At 45.7% G+C, this 13,081-nt stretch overlaps 1 pseudogene; it reads right to left on the bottom strand.

Annotated features, from left to right (window-relative positions):
* LOC137536811 (zinc finger protein 850-like) overlaps nucleotides 1–12,293 on the bottom strand; it is an 88,939-nt pseudogene extending 76,646 nt beyond the window's left edge.
* Between the last annotated feature and the right edge of the window lie 788 nt (nucleotides 12,294–13,081).

The raw sequence follows: 13,081 nt of genomic DNA, 5'->3' as shown, positions 1-13,081 counted from the left end.
ACACAATGCTATATATAGCGTGGCTGAGCGAGGTGCACAGTGGCAGTACACACAATGCTATATATAGAGTGGCTGAGCGAGGTGCACAGTGGCAGTACACACAATGCTATATATAGCGTGGCTGAGCGAGGTGCACAGTGGCAGTACACACAATGCTATATTAGTCAGGCTAAGCCGTGTACACAGAGTGTCAGAAAACACAATGCTATATATATAGCGTGGCTGAGCGAGGTGCACAGTGGCAGTACACACAATGCTATATATAGCGTGGCTGAGCGAGGTGCACAGTGGCAGTACACACAATGCTATATATAGCGTGGCTGAGCGAGGTGCACAGTGGCAGTACACACAATGCTATATTAGTCAGGCTAGCCTAAGCCGTGTACACAGAGTGTCAGAAAACACAATGCTATATATATAGCGTGGCTGAGCGAGGTGCACAGTGGCAGTACACACAATGCTATATATAGCGTGGCTGAGCGAGGTGCACAGTGGCAGTACACACAATGCTATATATAGCGTGGCTGAGCGAGGTGCACAGTGGCAGTACACACAATGCTATATTAGTCAGGCTAGCCTAAGCCGTGTACACAGAGTGTCAGAAAACACAATGCTATATATATAGCGTGGCTGAGCGAGGTGCACAGTGGCAGTACACACAATGCTATATATAGCGTGGCTGAGCGAGGTGCACAGTGGCAGTACACACAATGCTATATATAGCGTGGCTGAGCGAGGTGCACAGTGGCAGTACACACAATGCTATATATAGCGTGGCTGAGCGAGGTGCACAGTGGCAGTACACACAATGCTATATATAGCGTGGCTGAGCGAGGTGCACAGTGGCAGTACACACAATGCTATATATAGCGTGGCTGAGCGAGGTGCACAGTGGCAGTACACACAATGCTATATATAGCGTGGCTGAGCGAGGTGCACAGTGGCAGTACACACAATGCTATATTAGTCAGGCTAGCCTAAGCCGTGTACACAGAGTGTCAGAAAACACAATGCTATATATATAGCGTGGCTGAGCGAGGTACACAGTGGCAGTAAACAATGCTATATATAGTGTGGCTGAGCGAGCGGTGTACTACTGTTCCCAGCAGCGACACACAATGACTGGGGGGGACCCTGGCTAGCGTGGCTGGAGAGCGAACTACCCTGCCTGCCTACCCAAAGCTAAACCCACAGACAAATGGCGGAGATATGACGTGGTTTGGGTATTTATTTACCCGAACCACGTGACCGTTCGGCCAATCACAGCGCGTTCGGTCCCGAACCACGTGACCCGTTCGGCCAATCACAGCGCTAGCCGAACGTTCGGGGAACGTTCGGCCATGCGCTCTTAGTTCGGCCATGTGGCCGAACGGTTTGGCCGAGCACCGTCAGGTGTTCGGCCGAACTCGAACATCACCCGAACAGGGTGATGTTCTGCAGAACCCGAACAGTGGCGAACACTGTTCGCCCAACACTAGTCATAAGGAACTGTCCCACTTGAAAGAGAATCACTGAAAATAAGATAAAGTGTCTTATCGATAACTAAACTCAACTCCTTTAATACACAGGGGTGGATGCTATCTGGGCAGGGTGCCTAGTCTATATTAATCTTATTTAGTCGTGCCTGCACAAATTTCTGTGTTAGGCAATTCATGCTGAATGAGGTAGATTGGGAACAACCCAGGGCCATATTATGAGCTAACGGCACCACCTTGGTAAAGACAGAAGCAAAGCAAGCAATTGAAATTTCCACTTCAGCTTGGCATGCTCTTATAAGAGCATGCTCTAATATTTTAATCGTGCCCTGGGTGAGAAAATGTTGCATGCGAAAATGATTTGTTGTATTTTACTATGCAAAACAGTGATCAGTGGTATACATTTAACATGAGCATTACTATGGTAACACACATTACACAAGTAGAATATTGTGCATATTCATAGCAATACTCAGGTTACCTACGTACGGCTGGTCACACTAATTTCATAACATGTGGTACACTGCTGCTGGTAATAACAGTAATATTGCCTGGGCTACCTGCAGATGGTACTATTACTGGTGGCTGGTGCATCAACCCCAATGTCACAGAGTTTGGGGTCTCTGATGACCTAGAGCTCCACCTACCTGATAATGGTGGGGAATGGTGTGATCTTCCTGTAGACAATCCCAGGAATAAAGAGGACCTGTACATCTGTCTGGTGGGTTTCTGTTACTGTATCCATCTGTAGGAAACACATGCACTGACTGAATAAATTTTCTCTATGTGTTGTGTCAGACAATGGGGGAAGTCTAAGTGAACCCTCCATACTGCTCTCTCATTTCTCTTACCTGTTGATGCGAGAGGTGGCTGATTCTCCATCATGGTATCCTTGTATTCTTCTATATATTGCCACTCCATGGAGAAACATACAGTGATATCCTCACACCTTACAGGAACCTGACAGACACAAAACGATAGTCACCACCCAGACACATCCCTTGTTGTTACTGTATGTCCCATAATTCCCAGCACTGCTCACTTCTCTTGTCAGCAGCTCCATCATGTTCCTGCTCCATTAATTAATATAGTAGCGGCCGTGCTAGTAAAGTATCGCTATCGCGCATAACGTAGAATCGCACGCTGCACAGCACTATCACGCATAGCGCATTTATTTTTAACTCACACATAATGAATCAAGCAAAACGTTCCAATGTTCCTTCTCTTATGTGACGCAGAGAAAGTATTTGATTGGTAGACTGGCTTTCCTGTGCCTCTCTCTGCAACAGATTGGTTTGGGGAACCAGTTCATATCAAGGGTGACGGTATTATACACCGGACCCTCAGCAATAGTACGTGTAAACGGCCTCCTCTCTGATTCTTTCTCTATTGCTAATGGGACCCGACAGGGCTGTCCATTATCGCCTTTACTATATGTCCTAGTAACAGAACACTTTGAAATTGCCCTACTATCCAGCCCTCTTATAACTGGCATACAGACGTTGTCTACGCTGCACAAACTGTTGATATATGCGGACGATTTACTTATGTATGTAACCAACCCAGCGAAAGTCATTCCTTTGATCCTGGAAGAATGTACTGTGTTTGGGGAAGTTAGTAATTTCAAGCTGAATATTAATAAAACAGAGGCTCTAAATGTCTCCCTACCAGCAAAGGAACATCAAGCTCATGTACTTGACTTTCTGTTCAGATGGCATACAGGTGCCTTGTTATCTGCAGAAACTGTTTTCTCTCAATTATATTCCTTTGATAGATTATTATTTAGTATTTATATAGCGCCAACATCTTTCGCAGAGCTGTACAGAGTATATATAGTCTTGTCACTAACTGTCCCTCAGAGGAGCTCACAGTCTAGTCCCTACCATAGTGATATGTCTATGTTGTGTAGTGCATGTATTGCAGTCTAGGGCCAATTTAGGGGGCAGCCAATTAACTTATCTGTATGTTTCTGGGATGTGGGAGGAAACCAGAGTGCCCAGAGGAAACCCAAACAGACACGGGGAAACATACAAACTCCTTGCAGATGTTGACATGGCCGGTATTCGAACTGGGGACCCAGCGATGCAAGATGAAAGTGCTAACCACTATTCCACCGTGCTGCCCAGATGATATCAAACGAGATTTACATGCCTGAACTAAATTGCCTTTCTCATGGTTCGGAAAGGAGAATATACTAAAAAAGGACATCCTCCCGAGGCCTCTTTATATTTTCCAAACCGTGCCCATCAATGTCCATCCCTTCTTTTTCCATACCCTGAGATCCCAGGTCAGTGCTGGGCGTAATGGAAAAAGCTACGCTTACGGATCATTACGCGTAATTTTACGCTATTACGCATTACGGAATTACGCTTACGGCGTAGAAATTCAATTACGGTACATGTCTGTAATTACGCATAGCCCTTATGCAATTACGCGTAAGAATACCGTAATTCAGGTTGTTACATTATAGGCTTACGCGTAAAATCCTACTAGCAATTAATGCGTAAGGTCATGCTGCCAAGCGGAAAAGTTGACGCATGGATCAATGTTAGGTAGCCGCCGACTTTAAGTGTTAATAGCAAAGCCCCCTTAATTGCTAAGAGCCTCAAATTTGGAGAATATATTAAGGAGATCAGAAGGAATAAGAGGAAAAATTTTTTTTCAAAAAGACCTTATAGTTTTTGAGAAAATCGATGTTAAAGTTTCAAAGGAAAAATATATACATTTAAAAACCCGCAGACTTTAACGGTTTATAGCAAAGCCTGCTTAAAATTTAGGAACACCAAATTCACAGGATATATTAAGGGGATCAGTGGGAATAAGAGGAAAAAATTTTTTTTCAAAAAGACCTTATAGTTTTTGAGAAAATCAATTTTTAAGTTTCAAGGGCAAAATGTCTTTTAAATGCGGAAAATGTCAGGTTTTTTTGCACAGGTAACAATAGTGTTTTATTTTCATAGATTCCCCCAAGTGGGAAGAGTTTTACTTACTTCGTTCTGAGTGTGGGAAATATTAAAAAAAAACGACGTGGGGTCCCCCCTCCCAGTCCTCTTTAACCCCTTGTCCCCCATGCAGACTGGGATAGCCAGAATGCGGAGCACCGGCCGCGTGGGACTCCGCACCCTGACTATACCAGCCCGCATGGTCCATGGATTGGGGGGTCTCGGAAGGGGAGGGGCAACCAAGCTTTCCCCTCCCCCTCCGAGCCCTTGTCCAATCCAAGGACAAGGGTTCTTCTCCACCTCCGATGGGCGGTGGAGGGGGAGGCCGCAATTTCCTGGAGGGGGGGGGGGGTTCATGGTGGCATCTGGGAGTCCCCTTTAAAAAGGGGTCCCCCAGATGCCCACCCCCCCTCCCAGGAGAAATGAGTATAGAGGTACTTGTACCCCTTACCCATTTCCTTTAAGAGTTAAAAGTAAATAAACACACAAACACATAGAAAAAGTATTTTAATTGAACAAAAAACATAACCACGAAAAAAGTCCTTTAATATTCTTAATTAACCATTAATACTTACCTGTCCCTTTAAAAGCCAGTTCCCACGCAATATCCTCGGAAATATACTAATCAGTTACAATGTAACAAAGTTGTTACAATGTAACAACTTTGTTACTTTGTAACACCACCGCACGCGACGTCACTCGCCGCTCACCCGCCGGCCGCCGCATACACTCTAAGTCCCCGTCGGCTCCCGCCGTCCACTCCGCCCACACCTGTCACCCATATACATGCTGGCACCCATGGGTGCCAGCATGTATATAGGTGACATGTGGGAGAGGCGGGGAGGGCAGCGGAGCCGGCGAGGACTTAGCGTCCTAAACCCGACAGAGCTCTGAGCTATATAGCTCAGAGCTCTCGAAAGCATCTTTGTATTTGGGCTCCAAGGAGCCCCATTGGTCCTTAGCAGACCAATGGGGTTCCTTCAAATCAGAAGGAACCCCATTGGTCTGCTAAGGACCAATGGGGCTCCTTGGAGCCCAAATACAAAGATGCTTTCGAGAGCTCTGAGCTATATAGCTCAGAGCTCTGTCGGGTTTAGGACGCTAAGTCCTCGCCGGCTCCGCTGCCCTCCCCGCCTCTCCCACATGTCACCTATATACATGCTGGCACCCATGGGTGCCAGCATGTATATGGGTGACAGGTGTGGGCGGAGTGGACGGCGGGAGCCGACGGGGACTTAGAGTGTATGCGGCGGCCGGCGGGTGAGCGGCAAATGACGTCGGGTGCGGTGGTGTTACAAAGTAACAAAGTTGTTACATTGTAACAACTTTGTTACATTGTAACTGATTAGTATATTTCCGAGGATATTGCGTGGGAACTGGCTTTTAAAGGGACAGGTAAGTATTAATGGTTAATTAAGAATATTAAAGGACTTTTTTCGTGGTTATGTTTTTTGTTCAATTAAAATACTTTTTCTATGTGTTTGTGTGTTTATTTACTTTTAACTCTTAAAGGAAATGGGTAAGGGGTAAAAGTACCTCTATACTCATTTCTCCTGGGAGGGGGGGTGGGCATCTGGGGGACCCCTTTTTAAAGGGGACTCCCAGTTGCCACCATGAACCCCCCCCCCCCCCCAGGAAATCGCGACCTCCACCTCCACCGCCCATCGGAGGTGGAGAAGAGCCCCTTGTCCTTGGATTGGACAAGGGCTCGGAGGGGGAGGGGAAAGCTTGGCTGCCCCTCCCCTTCCGAGACCCCCCAATCCATGGACCATGCGGGCTGGTATAGTCAGGGTGCGGAGCCCCACGCGGCCGGTGCTCCGCATTCTGGCTATCCCAGTCTGCATGGGGGACAAGGGGTTAAAGAGGTCTGGGAGGGGGGACCCCACGTCGCTTTTTTTTTAATATTTCCCACACTCAGAACGAAGTAAGTAAAACTCTTCCCACTTGGGGGAATCTATGAAAATAAAACACTATTGTTACCTGTGCAAAAAAAACTGACATTTTCCGCATTTAAAAGACATTTTTGCCCTTGAAACTTAAAAATCGATTTTCTCAAAAACTATAAGGTCTTTTTGAAAAAAATGTTTTCCTCTTATTCCCACTGATCCCCTTAATATACCCTGTGAATTTGGTGTTCCTAAATTTTAAGCAGGCTTTGCTATTAACCGTTAAAGTCGGCGGGTTTTTAAATGTATATATTTTTCCTTTGAAACTTTAACATCGATTTTCTCAAAAACTATGAGGTCTTTTTGAAAAAAAAATGTTTCCTCTTATTCCTTCTGATCTCCTTAATATATTCTCCAAATTTGAGGCTCTTAGCACTTAAGGGGGCTTTGCTATTAACCCTTAAAGTCGGCGGCTTTTTTATATTATACGGGAGCGTAATATTACGCGATTACGGCAGACTGTGTAATTTCAATGGGAGTTTACTGTCTTACGCGTAATTTGTTACGCGTAATAACGTAACCTACGGTCTATGCGTAATTAATTACGCGTAATACCGTAACCTTACACGTAACGCTTACGGTGCATTTGTAGTGAATTACGATGCGTAATTACGCTGATGCGTAATTTCGGCCCAGCACTGTCCCAGGTAGTTACATTTCTTTGGAGGAATTGACATGCTAGGTTAAGTTAAGCTACTATGACATGTGCTAAACATGATGGGGGCCTGGGTTTGCCAGATTTTGGGCTATATCAGTGATGGCTAACCTTGGCAATCCAGCTGTGGTGGAACTACAAGTCCCATGAGGCATTGCAATACTCAGACAGGTCTAAGCATAACTTGGGGAGGCAGAGGCATGATGGGATTTGTAGTTTTGTCACAGCTGGAGTGCCAAGGTTAGCCATCACTGGGCTTTATCATACAATGGCAACTCTTTTGAAGGTGGTCGAGAGTATGTACTTTAACCATGCAAAGCCCGGAAATGTAGAGGAATCTCTTGCTGCAATCTCACATAGAGGCATCTTGTGGATACATAAAGATGATCGTGGCAACCTGACTTACCATTTCTCTCCAGAGAAGTTTTAACTGTCTGTGGTAAATATTCTCCCAAACTAAACCTGTCCTCTTTCAATGGCCTCCTATGCCCACTTTTTATCAACTCTTCCTTCCCTCCTGGCTTAGAGAATAGAAAGATCCTAACACGGGAACTAGAAATGTGGTCTCAGCTGAGACACATTTGTCCTGGTCCCAACTCTACGGTTTTCCCAGAAAATCTTTCTTTCTCGGGTGAACATTGGCTATCATGGGGTCACACTTGTAATTTCTTATTGGGTCTCTGTGTTAAAGGTACTCACTGCAGAGATTTGACTGAGTCCCTTTGTACACAACCCTAGAAACCTGATCATGCGGTCTCACAGGTCTATGGCATATTGGGCTTTATTCACTAATGGTAGCGCTGCGTTACAGCAAGGGTTATCAGCTGTTACCAGTGCTATAAAAGCGTGCCTTAATTACTGTCATTGCACGCTACAAGCCCTATTGGCATCATAGAGTGCGTAATGGGGGACCGGGCAGTCAGCATACGCTATGCTGCTAAATTGCAGCATAGCGAATGCTATCTTCATAATGCAGCTCCGATCCTCCGGGCATCATCACTAGCGGGTCCAGTCACATTAAAGGACTTGATCCCCGCACTCTGATTGGCCCAATAGGCTGTCTGTCAAGTGATGTCACTTGACAAACAGCCTATTGGGCAAATCAGAATGCGGGGATGAAGTGGAAAGTAGCTATAAACCAATGTAAATCCTTCCCTTTTACTACTCTGCATGGAGTTAGGGGAAGGGAGCAATACAGTATAAACATGGCTATACTGGGAAAGAAATAACATTACTGGGTGGAAGAACTCCCATATACTGGAGAAAAATGACAATGCATGGGGGACACGGGGGGACATGGCTATACTGGGAAGAAAGTGGTATTACTGAGGTGGGGAGACATTACATACTGGAGGCCGGGTCTGGAATTACCTCACAGGAGCCTATAGGCACAGATGTTCTGGCGCTCTAATCTTCAACCTTCATGAACCCACAAACCCCTGCTGAACTGCGCAGCAAGTGTACTGGCTGTCCCAGCTGTCACTTCTCCTTTACCTATCATAGCTAACTTCATGTGCCCCTTAGTATTAGGTAGCCAGACGCACCCTTAATATTAAGTAGCCAGTGGTGCCCCAAAATATTAGGTAGCTAGAGATCCCTCAGTATTAAGTAGCTAGAGGGAGAGCTTGTCAGTGAAATGGCGAGAGTAGAGTGAGTAACCTCTCATTTACACTCTCATCTGCACTCTGAACAGGGAAGGAGGGAGGTAGACGCTCGGGAAGGGGAGTGAGCCGCCTTTTCCATTATCAGGCGCCTGTAGGCACGGTGCTTTATGGTAAATCTGGCCCTGCTGGAGGCTAATAAAGGCAATACTGGGGGCACAGGGAGGACATGGCTATGCTGGGAAACAATTGTCATCACTGGGTGGGGGGACATTACATACTGGAGGATAATGACATTGCTGGGGGGGGGGGGGGGCACAGGGTGGACATGGCTATACTGGTAAAGAACTGGCATTACAGGGGAGGGGGGCATATCTCCCAATGTTTAAAACCAGCAAAAAGGGACACTAAGCTCTACCCCAGCCACAACTTTAGCCATGCCCCAATTTTGCATGTGGCTCCCTATACAGTTCACTGGTGTCTAGTCATCATTCCTCCCTTCCCAAGACAGTTTCCTTGTGTCCACTGGTCCCCCTTTCCTGCCCTATATAGTTCCCTGGTGTCCAGTGGTTTCCCCCCTGACTCCCCAACACGGTTTCCCTGGTGGTGTTTACTGGGGGCCCTTACTCAATATCATTTCCCGGGTGCTTAGAGCTTCCCCTCTCCCTAACATGACATCCCTGTTGGTGTTTAGTGTTCCCTCTCCCCAATATAGCTTCTCTGGTGGCGTTAGTGAAGTACATTTGAAATCGGCGCCGGTAGAATTGGGCGCAGGATACAGCTGGTATATGGCTGCTGCTGCACAAGTCCGGGCCGTAATAATTACTATTCCCCCTCCAGGACACCATGGATAGTGGGGAAATGAAATAATTCGGCTTTCAGCGATTGCTGGAGGCCGAATTATTGTGTTTAAGCAACCAAGTCTTCTGACGGCACCAACATTACTCACTGAGGGCCGCTATAGACTGATTCCCATTATAGACTATAGACTGATTCCCAAATCTAGCAGCGCCGAAAAGCACTGCTCCGCGTTCGTGCCCTTTCCCCCATATAGCTTCCCTTGTGATGTTTAGTGGTCACCCCTCCCTAACATAGCATCCCTGGTGGTGTTTAGTGCCCCCCCTTAATATAACTTCCATGGTGGTGTTTAGTGGCTCCCCTCCCCAATATAGCTTCTCTGGTGGTGTTAGTGCTCCCTCCCCATATAGCTTCCCTGGTGATGTTTAGCTTCCCTAATATAGCTTCCTTGTTGGTGTTTAGTGTCTCCACCTCAATATAACTTCCCTGGTGTTGTTAGTACCCTATATTATGGCTTCCCTGGTGGTGTTTAGTGCCCCCTCACTAATATAGCCTGCCTGGTGGCACTAGTGCCTCCAAATAGAACACTGGCACAGAAGTGAGTGGTGAGCGGAGAGGAGGATGCACAGTGCTGAAAGCCTGGCAGGGCGGTAAGAGAAGCACTGCAACACTGCACCTATACTGTCCAATATACTAGGGCTGGGTGCATCGGGTAACAAGGGGGAAGGCAATGCTAAGTACATGGCTATACTGGAATATAAATTGCATTACTGTAGTGAGGGGAATCACATACCTGAGGATAATGGCAATGCTGAAGGGGACATGGGGGGAAAGGGCTGGATAGTGTAATGGTTAAGGGCTCTGCCTCTGACACAGGCGACCTGGGTTCGAATCTCGGCTCGGCTCGTTCAGTAAGCCTACACCTATTCAGTAGGAGACCTTGGGCAAGACTCCTTAACACTGCTACTGCCTATAGAGCGCGTCCTAGTGGCTGCAACTCTGGTGCTTTGAGTCTGCCAGGAGAATAGCGCAATATAAATGTTCTGTGTTTGTTTGTTGTTTTGTTTGTTCACACTTGAGCAGGAATCGCGCAATTCCCGCTCACCGTAAAACGCGTAGCTAATGTTTTCCTATGGCAGTGCTCTCACTGCAGCTATCGCGGGCGTTTTGTGATTAGCGTTAATCGCAAACGCATTACATGCATCGTTTTGGTGGCAATTCTGGAGAGATCACGATTAGCATGTATAAAACCGCTAATCGCGATTGCTCCGAAAGTGCTACTCTGTCCAGTGATTTTTCTGTGTTAATAACTCTCTAGCGTTTTGCGATTTTAGGTGTTACGGGGCCAAAGGTATGTAATCAGAAACAACATGTTGATACTGGGGTGGGGAACATTACATGCTGGAGCATAATGGCAATGCTAGGAGGAGGGGAGCTGAAGGGGGGCATGGCTAAATTGAATAAGCATGTTGTATTGACTCTGTTATGTGATTTAACTACAGGGGCAAACCCAGGATTTTCAAGAGGGGGATTCCTTGAAGGGTCTCACTCAGTACAGTATAATAATATGGTAGGACATCATGCTGGGTACACATAATGCAATTTCCCATCAGACTGACAGGATCTGACAATTATTTCCTATACGTCCGATCTGCTCCCGATTAACAATGGGATCGATCAGAAGCAGTTAGGATAAAGCCGACATTAGTAATGAAGGGGAAGGTGAAGCATTCACACAGCAGGGCTGTGGTCATACCGGACTCTAAAGTCTCATACACACATCAGACCATAGTCTTTTGAAAATGAAAGATCACAGACCAATTTTACCCCCTTCCATGTAGTATGAGAGCCATACCTTCACAGTCTTTTCTATGGAGCTGAACTCCCCATCAGACAGAAATCTTTGCAAGATGCTGCACACAAAGATGCTGTAGACATTCAAAAGATCAGTATCTGCAAAAGATCTGTTCCTGCCAAAGATCCGTTCCTGCAAAATGCATTCATAGTCTATGATATCTGCAGATCATCATACACACCTTGTTTAACAGACATTCATCTGCAGATCAGATCCACCAGGATGGATTTTCACATCTGCAGATGATTGTCTGATCTGCAGATAAATGTCAGTTAAACAAGGTGTGTATGATGATCTGCAGATATCATAGACTATGAATGCAATTTGCAGGAACGGATCTTTGGCAGGAACAGATCTTTTGCAGATACTGATCTTTTGTGTCTGTAAAGCATCTGTGTGTCCAGCATCTTGCAAAGATTTTTTTTCTGATGGGGAGTTCAGCTCCATAGAAAAGACTGTGAAGGTATGGCTCTCATACTACATGGAAGGGGGTAAAATTGGTCTGTGATCTTTCATTTTCAAAAGACTATGGTCTGATGTGTGTATGTGGCCTAAGTTCCCCAGAGCTGCTCCATGCGCTGTACACACACTGCTGCTCCATCCAAAGTCAACTGTAGCAGGGAAATGGAGCAGTGGTGTGAGCTGCAAGATGTCTGCAGATATTCTGGTGTCTCAACTTGTGCCTGTCCCCAGACACTGCACTTTCCCTGGTCTGAGGGGGGATTCTGGGCAGCTGTAATCCCCCCCTGCGTTTGCCTATGAACTACTCTAAATTATTACTAAGAAGGTGAGATAAGAACTATTATCTATGGTGCATGCTGGGTGAGCACTATAAAACCAGAAAATAAGTTACATTACAGCAGCATTTAAATGTCTCTTGTATGGCAATTACTTAACGGGGATAATCAGAATAGTGACAGGTGTATTATAACCTCCTCTTTAAGTATGTCCACCCCGACCTCTGCTCTGCTCAATATATAACAAGAATCACACAATTACCTTCTCCAACAACGATTCCTCTTCACATCCTAGAAAGTATTATTTCCTCCTTTCTGTGCGTTCCACCAGGAGGAAGTGAGATCGCCATCTTGTGGTGAATCGGCTAATTGCCTATTCACTGTTACTAAGAACTAGAAAATATAATAGATTTATACATACCTGGGGCTTCCTCTAGCCCAATCTGCATGGATCGCTCCCACGCTGCGGTCCTACGCCTTCTCTTGATTGAGAAGGCGGAGGACGGCAGTGTAAGAGTTATCCACGTGGGTGGGGCTGAAGGAAGCCCAGGTATGTATAAAACTTTTATTTTATTCATCTCTGAGTAGTTAAAGGGAACCTGAAGTGAGTAAAATTATTTAAAATAAACACATGAGATAACTTCAAATGAACATTACAGTTATTTTGCCATCAGTTCCTCTCAAAAGCTCACCATTTTCTTCTGACAAGGACCTTTCCAGTTCTGACAATACTTTGTCAGAACTGAAATATATCAGTTGCTGTCAGTAATATATCAGTTGGTGTCAGTAATAGCTGAGAGGACAACTGATGTGCCAGGTAATGTCCATGTTTCCCTATGGCTCAAGTGGGTGATGTTACAGTTTAACAGTGTGCTGAACAGGAAGCTGTTATGGGGTAATGGCCATTTTCAAAATGGAGGACAGAGAATTCCATTGATCACAGTGGACAAAAAGGACGCAGGAGAAGAGAAAGAGATTGAGGAGTAGACTACACAGGAGGTAAGTATGACTTCTGTATGTTTATTTTGACTTTTAATTTTCAGTTCAGGTTTTGTGAACATTTGTGGTTACC

This window comes from Hyperolius riggenbachi, chromosome 10 (assembly GCF_040937935.1).
Source record: "Hyperolius riggenbachi isolate aHypRig1 chromosome 10, aHypRig1.pri, whole genome shotgun sequence".
Classification (NCBI taxonomy): Eukaryota; Metazoa; Chordata; class Amphibia; order Anura; family Hyperoliidae; genus Hyperolius; species Hyperolius riggenbachi.
This window is presented reverse-complemented; position numbering and strand designations above follow the sequence as displayed.